This window comes from Lissotriton helveticus, chromosome 2_1, assembly GCF_964261635.1.
Source record: "Lissotriton helveticus chromosome 2_1, aLisHel1.1, whole genome shotgun sequence".
Classification (NCBI taxonomy): domain Eukaryota; kingdom Metazoa; phylum Chordata; class Amphibia; order Caudata; family Salamandridae; genus Lissotriton; species Lissotriton helveticus.
Window position 1 is genome coordinate 838,936,544 of NC_136059.1, and position 14,271 is coordinate 838,950,814.

Sequence of the window (14,271 nt, forward strand, 5' to 3'; positions counted from 1 at the left end):
TTGTTTGGTTGTTTTTATTTGTTATGTATCCTGAAAATTAAGGAAAATCAGAGGTCAGAGGAAAAAAAGGCAGAGGGCAGAGCAGAGATGCTCCCCACTGGACCACCAGGGATGAGGCCCAGGTGGGTGCCTGCGGGTGAAGGAGGGCCTTGAACACAGGAACTGGAAAGGTCAGGGGGCAATAGCTTCCAGGCAGTGCTGTGAGGTGAGGGAGACTACTCACTGACAATGTCAGTGAGATCGCTCCTTTATTGCACAGTGGCCTCCATTAAGTAACATGAGGGGGAGGGCTGGACAGCTGGGAGGTAGGAAAACAGGAAGTGGGAAAGCGTTGTTGGAGGGGGGCGGGCATCGGGGGTGAACAGCGGCAGGGACATGTTGAGGAAAGCTACAAAAGTACAGATAGGGAGGAGAGTGAACAGAGAAGATAAAAAGAAAATAATATGAAAATTAAGGAAAATTAAGGAGGTCAGAGTAAAAAAGGCAGAAACAGAGAAGAAGGGCAGCAGCAGAGCAGATTTGCTGTCCATAGGACCACCGGGGATGAGGCACAGGCAGGTGTCTGCGAGTGGAGGAGTGCTTGGAACACAGGAACTGGAAGGGTCAGGGGACAACAGCATCCAGGCAGTGCTGTGCGGTAAGGGAGGCTACTCACTGACAATGCCAATGTCGATTTGCGCCGCATTGCATTACTCCAGATTTTTGGAGCCACTCAAAGTGGCTTTGCGTGGCTTCTAAAATCTGACTTAGTGGTTTGCGTCCCACTGTACTATGTTGTGTGGTGCAAACGCAACGCAAGCCTCTCATAAATATGCCCCACAATTGATATTATATTCCTACTGGCTTTCATGAAACTGTTTTCCTTATAGTTTCTCGCCATCCAAACACTTTTTATATAGCTTTAACTTTTAATAAGCCATGAATTAGCAGAATATCCGGTTAAATATGCTTTTAAATGGTAAGGGTATGATTAAATATAATAGATTGAATGATATGCTTTCCTCGTACCTCAAGCATTGAATGCTCAGTTAAGTAATCTGCCTTTTACTGAGCATGACTCTGCAATACATATCATCCATAGCAACTGACTCTGAAGGAGAATGTGTTATGCAATAACTACTGTGTGCTGCAGCATGGGTCATGTTTGAATAAGCTACCCACTAAATGATTCTCAAGCCGCTGTCTTGAAAAGCAAATATACGCCTGGATAAAAGATACCGAAGGTCTGGAGTGAATGGATATTATACTGCGTGCCTGAAATCATCTTGCTTGACTCTCATCGCCCGAACTGTAGCAGAAAAACGGCTTATTATTTATTACTACAGGAATATTTTATTGTGCAGGTACGTGCAACGACTCACAAAACCATGGTGGAATACACGCACGAGAATTGGCACAATATAGCAATCTACACGTAACAATTTAGAGGACTTATTTAGATCCTGCAAAGAGAAAAGCAACAACCGCTTTTAAGAAGGACGCACAGTCACATCTAGAGTCTAGTTCAAAGGGCATATCTCTATGTGTAAATAAATACACCGCATCAAACTCAGCTAGAAACTGAGTTATGGGTCTGACTAAAATTAGCTACATTCCTGAAATGCACCAGTTGTGCTTTTTGGCGCAAACCATAACTATCACTTCCTCCTTGCGTTACGACTGTCATCACAAAAGACATCTTTGATAACATCATAAGTGGAATGTGACATCATTGATGACGGAAGTGATAACATTGATGACATCACTCAGTACTTCACCAGTGACATCACTGTGGTCATCACTGCTTCTTGTTACAATGTTTTTTGCTATTATTTTTTTAATGTTATTCTTATTAATTAGCTCTAATGGTCCACTTACTTTTTAAGGGCGAGCAAATACATTTTATAGAATGTCTTCTCATTACTGTGCCAGCTGTGTTTTTTCTAATTTAGCAATTGTTAGTGAAATTCGACATTTTCTTATTTGAGACATGTTCAAGTAAAGCGCGGGTGCGTGATTGTAGCAAAAGTAAACAAATAGAAAAAAAAGTGTTCCGCCAGTTTTTTTTTCTATTTGTTTACTCTTGTTTACAATGCCATAGGTTACAAACTCGCAATTGGGACACCTATAGCATTGTAAATGCTTTTTTTTGGCTAGTCGCTGCTGCCTTTCGATATTGCCTTTGACCAGGCAAGACCCATAATTCTAGCGCAGCGCTTAGATCAGCAGCGCATTTCTAATCACCAGCCTCGAAATCAGAATAATTTTAAAATTACCCGTTTTGTATTTTATTTAGTGTTATGTCAGTTTGACCCTGTTTTTAGCTCCATTCACTTGCACAATAATTAGTAAACCACCGCATTTCGCGGGTCCTTCTTCCCTCGCTTTGGATTAGGCAGCGCCATCTTGGGAGTAACCTCTTCACAGCAGCGCCACTCAGGGCAGCGTGCTAGGCGGCGTGAATACTGCAAGGTATTTAAGGTGGGCTGGAACTGGGAACCGGACCTTTGACCAGGCAGGACCCATAATTCTAGCGCAGCGCTTAGATCAGCAGCGCATTTCTAATCACCAGCCTCGAAATCAGAATAATTTTAAAATTACCCGTTTTGTATTTTATTTAGTGTTATGTTAGTTTGACCCTGTTTTTAGCTCCATTCACTTGCACAATAATTAGTAAACAACCGCATTTCGCGGGTCCTTCTTCCCTCGCTTTGGATTAGGCAGCGCCATCTTGGGGGTAACCTCTTCACAGCAGCGCCACTCAAGGCAGCGTGCTAGGCGGCGTGAATACTGCAAGGTATTTAAAACGGACATGGCAGCGTGCAGCGTTTGCGCGCAGCGGGAGCACGCCGGAGTCACGCCAGAGTCCAGCCCGTCTGTGCCCGCCCGAGCGCGAACGGGCCCAGGGGCCAGGACTCTTGGTCGTAGACTCACGTATTCATCGGAAACTCTACATGGCTTACACTCCAATAAGGTGAGGTTGAGCCCAAATATTATTAGCATGCTAAAAGATATGCATATTTTTAAACCCTTCAAAGGAAGTTCAAATTTAGATCATCTTGTATTGAAGGCTGTGAGTTTGAATACACGATCTCTCCATAAGCACCACCTGGAAATATTTACCCTTCTGCAAGAAGGAAATATAGATATCCTAACCCTAACCGAAACGTGGTTAGATGATAATTCAGTATCGGACATCATAGCAGCCCTTCCGGAAGAGTATGATGCGGTTTGGCATAATCGTGCTAATAGCGCACGTGGTGGAGGAGTTGCAATTTTTTTTAAAAAATATTTGAGAGTGGAAAACCTCATAGCGGAATCAGTGGATCTGGTAGACCTACTTGGAATAAAGGTGATTTTTAATAACTCATGTCTTGCGCTTCTTACAATCTATCGCCCCCTAACACTACTCTAACATTTAATGATCTCTTCGCCCCTATTCTATCAGATATCTGCACTAGATACCAAAAGGTAGTGATAACCGGTGATTTTAACCTACACTGGGAAAAAACACCTAAAGATTCGATATCTCGACAATTGGAGCTCTCTATGTCCTCAATCGGCCTGAAGCAGTTGGTAGAAGGTCCCACGCATAACAGGGGACACACGATTGACCTTGTCTGGACTTCGGACCCTGAAGTGACGATCCAAGACATCTTACCCTGCGTTTGGTCGGACCACTACCTGATTAACAATGCTATTCCCATTAATGGGAATTCCGTAACCAAAGCCCCAGAAATGAAGAAAGTTCGCCAATGGAAGAAGGTTGATTTGTGGTAAATAAATAATTAATTACCGGTACTATTTTTGAATACATTGAATAAAACAGATAGCTCAATAAATAAGAGACAGGATTCGAGGTATCTGAGTCTAACAGGCTTTAATCAGGCATGAGGGAAGGGACAGGAACGGGATAGCCTGCACGGAAATAGAATGGATGGCAGCTGCACCATTTCATCGACAGTGCAGCATATATATAGTACAACATTACATTACATTACATACAGTAGGCGTAACTTGTGACAAACGTAAGATATGGAGACATGGGTGTGGAAAGAAGGCGTGTACAGGGCGTGCACTGAGACATGTGATGTGAAACGTCATAGAAATGTCATGAGTGGGCGGAAACATGGAGGGGGCTACCTGAGAGCAGCTGGGACCTTTAACCTAGTGGTGCGCGCAAACGGGCAATGACGTGTTACCAGGGAGAACTGGGGGCTATGACTTCTGCACTAGAAGAGGAGACTAAAGTCTACGGTGTCAGGACGACATGTACCTATGGCATATCTGGTATCTTGTGTTTGGAGTACATGTTGATAGAAACTAAAAGTTATCAGGGCAGAGGCTACTTGACTCTAAGGCTGGTGCATGCATATATTCTTCGTGTAATGCGTGGGCTATGAATCTTCTATGAATATTAATACAGTAATTCTCTTGCATGGAGACATAAAGACTAGACTATAGCTGAAGCTGTTTATACGGTTCAGTAGTTAAGGAATGCAAAGACGAGGAGCTGAACTGATAACTAGAAGCATAACATACTCTTGGCAGACTGGCAGGCAGAGCTGGGCACCGCGCTGCGCGAAAGGAAGTAAGTGAAGGGTCAGGGATGCAGGTGGGGGCTGCATCGCTCCTCGGAGTGAGTTCAGGAGACTGGAGCTTGAATCTGGTGTCCGGGCCCTTTTGAGGCCTAGAAACGGGGACAATTCAATGAATTAACGTGTACACTGTAAATCGTGGTAACATGGGCCTAATACTTGTTGCTTTCACGAGAACTGGAAACTGGCATACTAGAGTTGGACACAACTATAATTGCGTCTTTAATCGATCATAGGGGGATACATATGCATATTAATCATGCACATATAACATAGGATGGGGAACACGTAGGCACATATAACATGGCAAAATTTACTTTTCCACATTCCCTCCTTGTGCCCTACGTTTCCATCAGGAAACATCAATATTCATGATACCATCTATCTGTTCATATAGCATCATTTGCTCGTCTCGAATTGTCTTGGAACGGGACTTAGGACTAGGAATACAGGATGTAGCACACAAGCCGCAAATCGCAGGGCCACATTGTAAACAGAGGCAGCAACTGAATATGATCATTACTGCTATACCTAGGAATGACAATACTTTCCATCCCCAGGCAGATATGATACTCCAGAGCCAACCGGACCATGTCCAGGTGCCTGGATCTTGGTGTAACTGATGGGCAATTTTATGAAGTCTGGTTATAGCTGAATAAACAGACGGCGCGTTATTAGGAATGAAAATGCAGCAACTAGATCCGATGACTCTACAAGCTCCTCCTCTATCGGCCAATATGACGTCAAGAACGAGACGATTTTGGAGCACGACAAATCTAATGGCAGATTGCTCTTCGGTTAAGTTACCTAGAGCGGAAGTAGTCTCATTCACTACTGCTTCAAGGGTTCTGGTTAACCTATGTATTAACTTACTATTCTGGACAGGGCCTATAAAGAAAAAGAAACCTTTATTGAAGTCTTGATATTGTTCTAGAGTAGTTTTAGTTTGATCGACAATTGGGGACTCAGTCTCCCTTCTATGTCTAACGTGTACTAGATGTGTGTTTCTGTGATAATCGGATGGGGCTAGAAAAACTGGTGGCAGTAGGAAGGCAATGTAACAAGTTCCATCCCAATCTAGGGGCAGACGGATATATGCGGTCTGACCACAAACAAAATAAGAATGACGTGAAGCTTTGAAAATAGATTTCCCACTGTCACTATACTCGACCATAGTAGTACAATCACTATGTCCTACATGTGCGGAACCATTCTTTCTGACACATAATTCGCCTTTGACGGGTAGGACTGAAATAGCAGGCAAATCTGGAGTAGTATCGGACTGAACATTCAAAACCATGAAATTCGAGGAATAATTACCTAAATCATATACTTCATTTTCTAGATCTAACCCTGTTCTATGGGAAAGACCTTGCTTGTCTGGGAAACATGTTCGATTCAGAAGGGATATATCGGTTAGGGATGACGTTAATGTGGACCATGCTCCACACGAACCATTGTGTGAAAACGGATAAGGAAAGAGTGGCAGAACTCCCTTCGGTGTCTGGAAAGGGGGAAGTCGACCACACACCCAACAATTAGTGGCATTGCTGGTCTGGTGTGAATAGTGTAACATTCTGATAAATGTGTTATTACGCATAGCAAGACGATAGGATAACTCGTGAGGAGGCAGGTCACTAAATGTGTGCTCTACTGTAACATTAGGAAACATATGTACATGTGAAATAGGAAAACATAAATGAAAAGCATAACTTATGCAGGTAACCATAAGACTCAAAAGCATAAAAAATAACAGAGTAACGATGCATCTACTGCAAATATTCTTTTGATAGCGTATTCTCTTAGAGTTTTGACTAACTCTCTCACTATGTGGGTCTATCTCATACATGTCAGGAACCTGTCTAACCGCTTCACCCGAGAGGGACTTAGACAATTAAACTGGCTGACTTATTTTACTAGACCGGAGTTTTGCTTTATACTCCTGCTGCGGAGTTTTCTCTAACAGGGGAAGTTTAGAGTCTGTGTCTGGACAGTCCTTAAGAACGGGGCAGTCTTTGATAAATGTCTTTGGCCGCAATCCATGGAATTTCTTGATGTGGCTGGTATGCACCCAGCCCTTGCGTCCTTCGAGCTTGACTGCGGTCCTTGTTGTTAATAACACCAGCTGGGGCTCCTTCCAACGGGGCTCCAGCGGACTTGAACGATCAAAATTGCGCACCAGGACGAAATCCCCTGGAACGACTTCATGCAGTTTCACCTCAGTGTTGTCTGGAAAAGCAGCGGCAACCTGTGAACGACAAGAGTGTAGGGCAGACATCAAGGAAGCTAGGTAATCTGTCAACATATTACTGGAAACGTCTGTAATCTTTCGGGGCATAGGTGTACCCCACATATTAGGAGGACGGCCGAATACGACCTCGTACGGGGACAGACCTGATCTAGAGTGTGCAACCATTCTCATATAAAAAAGGGCAACTGGCAGTGCTACCAACCAATCTACACCTTTCTCTGCGCATACTTTTGCAATGCGGATTTTCAATGTCTGATTATGTCTCTCAACTAGACCAGCTGCTTCGGGGTGCCGTACACAGTGGAACTTCCACTGGTACCCTAACAGAAGGGATACTTGTTTCATGAGTTCAGATGAGAATGGCTGGCCGTTGTCTGAATACACGACCCTTGGTAAACCATAGCGGGGGAAAAACTCACGAACCAACTGCCTGGCAGTGGTCGCGGCAGTGTAATCTGGAACAGGATATGCTTCTGTCCATCTGGACAAAGCACATACAACTACGAGGACATACTTGAAACCTCGACATCTCTCCATCTGAATATAATCCATCTGGAGGACTTCAAAAGGGTGGTCAGGAGGATGGAATCCACCTTGTTCCACCGGGACACTTTTACCTGGATTGAACTGACAACAGATCATGCAGGTACGCACTTTCTGTTTGGCTGCTGCTCGTAAATGCTTGTTGAACCAAATGTTCTGGATACTGTCTAACATGGCCTTTTCTCCTAGGTGTACTGGGCTATGTGCGGTATTAATAATGACTTGAACCATTGAGTCGGGGAGAAACCATGTGGCTTTTCCCTTCGTCAACCATCCCTGATCTGTCTGGACCCCTCCTTGTTCGGACCATTTCTTGATTTCATCTGGAGTGGCATGTGACTGTATATCTATTACATCTTGTGTAGGGTCCTTAACTGTCATACAAGTAGTCTGATCTGGAATGAGTGTCTGTGTCGTGTTAACTGGAATGTCTGAAGTCTGAGCTGTAAGCTTGGCTGTTCGATCTGCCAGGTCGTTACCCTGGGAAATGATGTCAGTAACTTTCGTATGTGCCTTGCACTTCATAATGGCAATAGCTGTCGGTAAATGTATTGCATCTAACAGAGCTTGAATGAGGAGACCATGCTGAATCTTAGTTCCATGAGAAGTCATGAAACCTCTTTCTTTCCAGAGCACTCCAAAGTCGTGTACGACTCCGAATTCATAACGTGAATCTGTATATATGTTAACTTTCAGGTTCTTGGCACGTATACAGGCTTGGGTCAGAGCGACTAGCTCTGCTGCTTGAGCAGACAGGGTATCAATACGGTGTGTTTCTATAACTTCAGTGTCTGTAGTCACTGCATACGCGGCTACTAGTTCTCCTGTACTTGTTCTCATACATGAACCATCCACATAAAGTGTCAGGTCAGGATCAGGTAATGCAATATCTGTCAAGTCTTGTCTTGGCTTTGTCATGGTGTTAACGACTTCCACACAGTCATGTGTGGCAGGATTTGAAGTAACTGACGGTAACAGTGTAGCGGGATTTAAAATGTTGCAGCGTCTGATTTCTATGTGTGGCTGAAACAGTGTCAGTTCATAACCTGTTAAACGTGCAATTGTCAAGTGCTGAGTCTGAGTTCGGTTTAAAAGAACTTCCACGGAGTGTGGAACTTGTACTGTCAGGGAGTGTCCTAACACTATGGAATCACTTTGTCTGATAGCTAGAGCTGTGGCTGCAACTGACTTGAGGCACGCAGGCAGCGCCTGGGCCACTGGATCTAATGTGCTAGAAAAATAAGCACAGGGCTTGTATTGTCCTGCTTGATCTTGTGTGAGAACAGATAATGCAGTACCATCACGTTCAGTGACAAAAAGTGTAAAAGGCTTACTGTAGTTCGGTGTTGCTAGAACAGGTGCTTGACATAAAGCTTTCTTTAATTCATTAAAAACAAGTGTATGTTCTTGGGTCCAAGGGAGGACAGTCGATACGGCTGCCTCCTGTGTCGTTAACTGTATCAGTGGCTTGGCTGGAAATGCGTACTGAGGAATCCATTGTCTACAGTAAGAAGTGAGGCCGATAAAAGCTCGTACCTCCTTCTGAGTCTTGGGTTGTGGAAGATGCGCTATTAACTGAATACGGTCAGGTGTCAACTGCCTACCCCTCTTGGACAGTAAGTGTCCCAAGTAGACCACTTGCTGGACACAGAATTGCAATTTGGAAGGGGACACCTTGTGCCCCATCTCGGCCAGGAAATACAGGACTGTAAGTGACGCACGCTCGCAGTCACGTTCAGAACGGGCTGTAATTAACAGATCATCGACATACTGGAGTAGGGCAGTGTCAGTTGGCATGTGAATATTGTCTAGTTGTTTTTTAAGTGCTTGACTGTAAATGCTAGGACTTTCTGTGAAACCTTGAGGTGCTCGTGTAAATTTATAGCTTCTTCCATTTAAACAGAAACCGAAAAGGAACTGGCTGTCTGGATGAATAGGGACACTAAAGAATGCGTTCTTGAGATCGATAACTGAAAAGAATGTGGCTTCAGAATCAATGGCTGTCAAGAGTGATGAAATATCAGGGACTACTGGGTACTGGGGTATGATACACTTATTAAGTTCTCGAAGGTCGATCACTAATCGATAAACTGGAGGTGCGTTTGGATCAGTACGTTTCAGAATCGGAATGATAGGAGAATTACATACATTGGAGTCAGTTTCTACAACTACTCCTTGAACAATAAGCTCGTCAATAATTTTGGATAAGGCTGCTACAGCCTCAGGTGGCAATTTGTACTGTCTGATTCGTGGTAATACCACACCTTGCTTCAGAGTCACACGATGGGGTGTGATATGCATACAACCTACATCAGTTGGACCTTGCGCCCATAAATGCTGTGGTACATTCAATAATCTTGGATCAAAATTACGTAATACATAATGACCTTTGAAGTCACGGAGGAACAGACGGACCCCTTCTGGGGAGCAGCATATGACTGCTCCTAATTCTTTCAGTGTTTTAATTCCTAACAGATTTTTCTGGACAAGACTTCGTGAGTAACAAATCAGTAATTCGGGACAGTGGACCAACTTCTAGAGTAACTGGTTTCGATATTTCATTAACAATGGGCTTTCCTGAAAATCCAAGGGAAACATTTCTTGAGCCTGAGAGCGGAGCCCCTGGAACCTCGTCATGACTGATGGTAGTCCTACTTGCCCCTGTATCAATCAGAAACTTTCTGTCTTTCCCTAATACTTGACTATGTACATAGGGACCCTCTTGATCTACAGGAATCTCGATGAGAGGCAAGCCAACCTCCCTCTCTAGGCTGTTTCATGAATATGGCTGATAATCTGGATACTCTGACTGTGCATACTGGTACATCTGCTGTGTAACGTGTTGTGTTGCAGCGATAGGCTGCGGTACTGTAACTGTCTGTTGTGCGTTCTGCGGTGGCTGGGAAGTCTGTAAAACTTGTTCTTGTCTAGGCGGACGTGGTCTTTCTTTAGTCTTACCAGTAGCTATGTTGTGTTTCAGAACTGCACACTCGTTTATAAAATGACCTGGCTGTTTACAGTAATTGCATGTCCCTTTAACGGGAGCTGTAGGATGACTGGCTTGATTCGGACCCCTCTTTTGACTGTCTTGTGGAACAGATTGTGCAACTAATACTTTCATTTTCGTGTCTTTCATACGTCTTCTTTCATGTTCCTGCTCTTCCCTGATTCTGTTCTGGTGATACTGGAGCATCTGGAGCATCTGTGACGGAGTATTAGCTTGCCAAGAACTCTCGACTTTCAATACTCGATTTTTAACTTGTGGACTTGAATTCTCGACTAGTTTGGTAACAAAAAGATGGGGGTACGATTCACTACTTGTTTTCAGACCACTATTAATAATAAAACATTTCTCGAATCTAGAATAAAAGTCACTAGTATCTTCATCTTGTTTCTGTTTACAGGCTGAGATGGCATCCCAGTCTTCCTTTTTCGTGGCTAGTAATCTTGGCAAGACTTGTATTAACAGTTCGGGCAAAGCTTTAGCTTTATCCCCAAGACCGGTACCTGGTACTCGTGTGTTATCTTCGGCTTCTAATGCGGACCAATCTATCTTTTTCTCTCCCACCTCCCATTCTTTTTCCTTGAGTTTTTCATATATGCCCGCAGGCAACAGGACTTTTAACATTTTAATGATATCAGGATACGTGTATTCTCCCATACGGAGCATGTCCTTTAATTCACGGTGGAACCCTGCTGGATCTTTATCATGACAGGGAATTAACTTTTTCATCTCCAAAAGTTCTATTTTCGTGATGGGGGTGTAAACAAATACTCGTTCTAGAGCACCCCCCGTTGTCCTAACTGGATGTACTTCTCGTAACGGATTCTGTCTATCTATGTAGAATGACTTCCTTACTGGGGGTGGAACGGGAACAAAATGCGGAGTCAGGAACGTACTGTATTTGTGGCGCTGTTCTAGGATGACATTAATTAAATCGGTACCTAGACCTTTCCATCTGTACTGGAGTAACTCGTTCAATACATCATGTAAAGGACCTGGATCAGAATGCTGAACCTCATACAATGTGATGAGGTGCTGAATTATATACATACCCACCAGACGCTGCTCGGCTGGGGGCAGTTTCAGGAACATTTGTGCCACGATTTCATCTGGAAACGTGGTAGAATCACTAATCCATCGGACTGCTGATCGGGCTAGTTCTTGTTCATGCATGGTATTAAGTTCACTATAACCTATTCGTGATTTCTGAATTTTTTCGTTAGCTTGGAACACTTGCTCAAGAGAACATTGTTCTGGCACTGGAGGAGAAAAACTTTTCTTGTAATTTGGACGTGAATGTCTGTCGGAAAGTCTAGTTCTACCTACATACGCTATTCTGTCGGGATTCTCGCTGTCTACCTCTTCACTTGAAGAGTCATTCTCTTTCTCGGCTATTTTCCTTGCTTTCTCTTTTTCGTGTATGTCTAGAATTTCCTTACGGATTTTCCTGTATATAGCGTCTATACAATTCTGTGTCTTGTGTTTTCCCTCGGCTATATTATCACTCCACTTTGTCAGGACTTTCATCTTATCTTTATCTTTCTCAGGATAGTCTTGTTCTCTTATTAAACAGTTAATCAAAAACTGTAAAATCAGATGTTGAGTCTCGACTTTTCTGTGTGCCATAGCTTCGTGAATACTTTCTGGATCCTCCCCTGTACGGATAAAACAATATATTCTATCTAGATGGTCCTTCATGTCTGGCAGAGTAACCAAAAAGGTGGTAACTCGTCGTAAACGTACTGAATACAGTATCATGTAATCTTCACCTGGTACTGAATCATATATGCAATCAGTAAGGTATTTCTTGAGGGCTGCGTAAGTAGAGACTTTCGGTGTACGTTGTAACGCTGCTTCTCTCAGCGTCATTCGTTTCGTTTGAGGCGGGGTGGTAGGAGCGCCTCCCGCCGCCCCTCCTGGGCTAGAGTCGTCAGGTAATACCGGACGTGCGGGTGCTGGTAATGTGACTGGTAAAACGGGTGCATTTACTGTAGGCTGGGCCGGGGGTACATTAACTTGGTCCCCGGGACCAGTGGCTGGAGGAACAGGGATTACATTATTAACAGGGTGCTGAGGTTGAACAGGCGGAATATGATTTGCATATTCTGGGACTGTATCGTCCAAATAGGATGAAAGAAAAATTTCAGCTGCTGTCGGTTTATGACGTAGCTTAGTCGGGACTAATGGTGGCGGAAAATTACTGGATGCTTCTGGGGTTGCCTTCGGCAAGCCCTCGGCAAGAAGAGGATACATGCCCCTTATAAGAGCATTTCTCTGTCTGTCTGACTGTTCTGCTCTAACTCGTTCACCTTCTTCTAGAAGTTCCCTTTCTTGGGCTCTCTCTGAGGATTCCCTACTTAACTCTGTTTTTCTGATTTCTTTTTCAGTTCTTCTATGAGATTCTTTGCGCCATAACTCGATGGCATCTTTCTGGGACTGTCGGGCTTCCTTTTTCCATAATGCCTCTTCTACTCGCATGATGCACTCGGCATCCCATGTACCTGATACAGGCCATCTATATTTCTCTTCTAGATCCTTGGTATAGTCGACCCATAAATCTAAATACAATATGGCACTTAAGCCATGCTTATGATACATAAAATGTCCTGGACTGTCCCTAGGCGGGACAGGAACTGATTCTTCGAGTAACCCTTTCCGGGTTCCTATCTGACATAACTTGGAAAACAGAGGCATTCTAGACTTGAATCCAAACACAATACAATACACGATAAACACAGTAATGAATAGCAAAACAAATCACTCATACCACGACATTAAAATACATTAATAACATTAATAACAGTTCGAACAGAATATTACCTGATACATTTAAAACAGAACACATGAATTTCTCGAGAACAGACTTACTAGAATTACTGGATGCACTGCTAAAACAGTACAGAACATACCGGTCCCATAAAGAGACACGTCGGACCCGTATCCACCTAGGTGAATACTTCGGACTGGATCTGTGTACCCAAACCCATCGGACCAGAGACAAATTAATTGACCCTGTCTAGATACTACCCCAGCAACGGTACTCACCGGGCAGCAAGAACGGAAGGCCTCGGACTGGACTGGACTGCTACGACGTCGGACTACAAACTTCGGACTTCAGTTACAGGTGGACCTCCGGATACCTCGGACCTTGTACTCTCGGCTTGGGCTCTGGTCGGGACTCGCCGCATTCCTCACCGCCTCGTCTGGATGCTGGACCGCAGTCTCCGTCTCCTCCGTGGGCCTGAGGGATACTTGAAGCAGAAATATCTGCACGTGCACGGTATGGTTCCGTCACGGCTGCAGAGGGTCAGGGGGCCTGCGTGGCTTCGCCGGCGCGTGGGGAAAGGGCAAGTCCCTATTCGGGCGCCATTATGTGGTAAATAAATAATTAATTACCGGTACTATTTTTGAATACATTGAATAAAACAGATAGCTCAATAAATAAGAGACAGGATTCGAGGTATCTGAGTCTAACAGGCTTTAATCAGGCATGAGGGAAGGGACAGGAACGGGATAGCCTGCACGGAAATAGAATGGATGGCAGCTGCACCATTTCATCGACAGTGCAGCATATATATAGTACAACATTACATTACATTACATACAGTAGGCGTAACTTGTGACAAACGTAAGATATGGAGACATGGGTGTGGAAAGAAGGCGTGTACAGGGCGTGCACCGAGACATGTGATGTGAAACGTCATAGAAATGTCATGAGTGGGCGGAAACATGGAGGGGGCTACCTGAGAGCAGCTGGGACCTTTAACCTAGTGGTGCGCGCAAACGGGCAATGACGTGTTACCAGGGAGAACTGGGGGCTATGACTTCTGCACTAGAAGAGGAGACTAAAGTCTACGGTGTCAGGACGACATGTACCTATGGCATATCTGGTATCT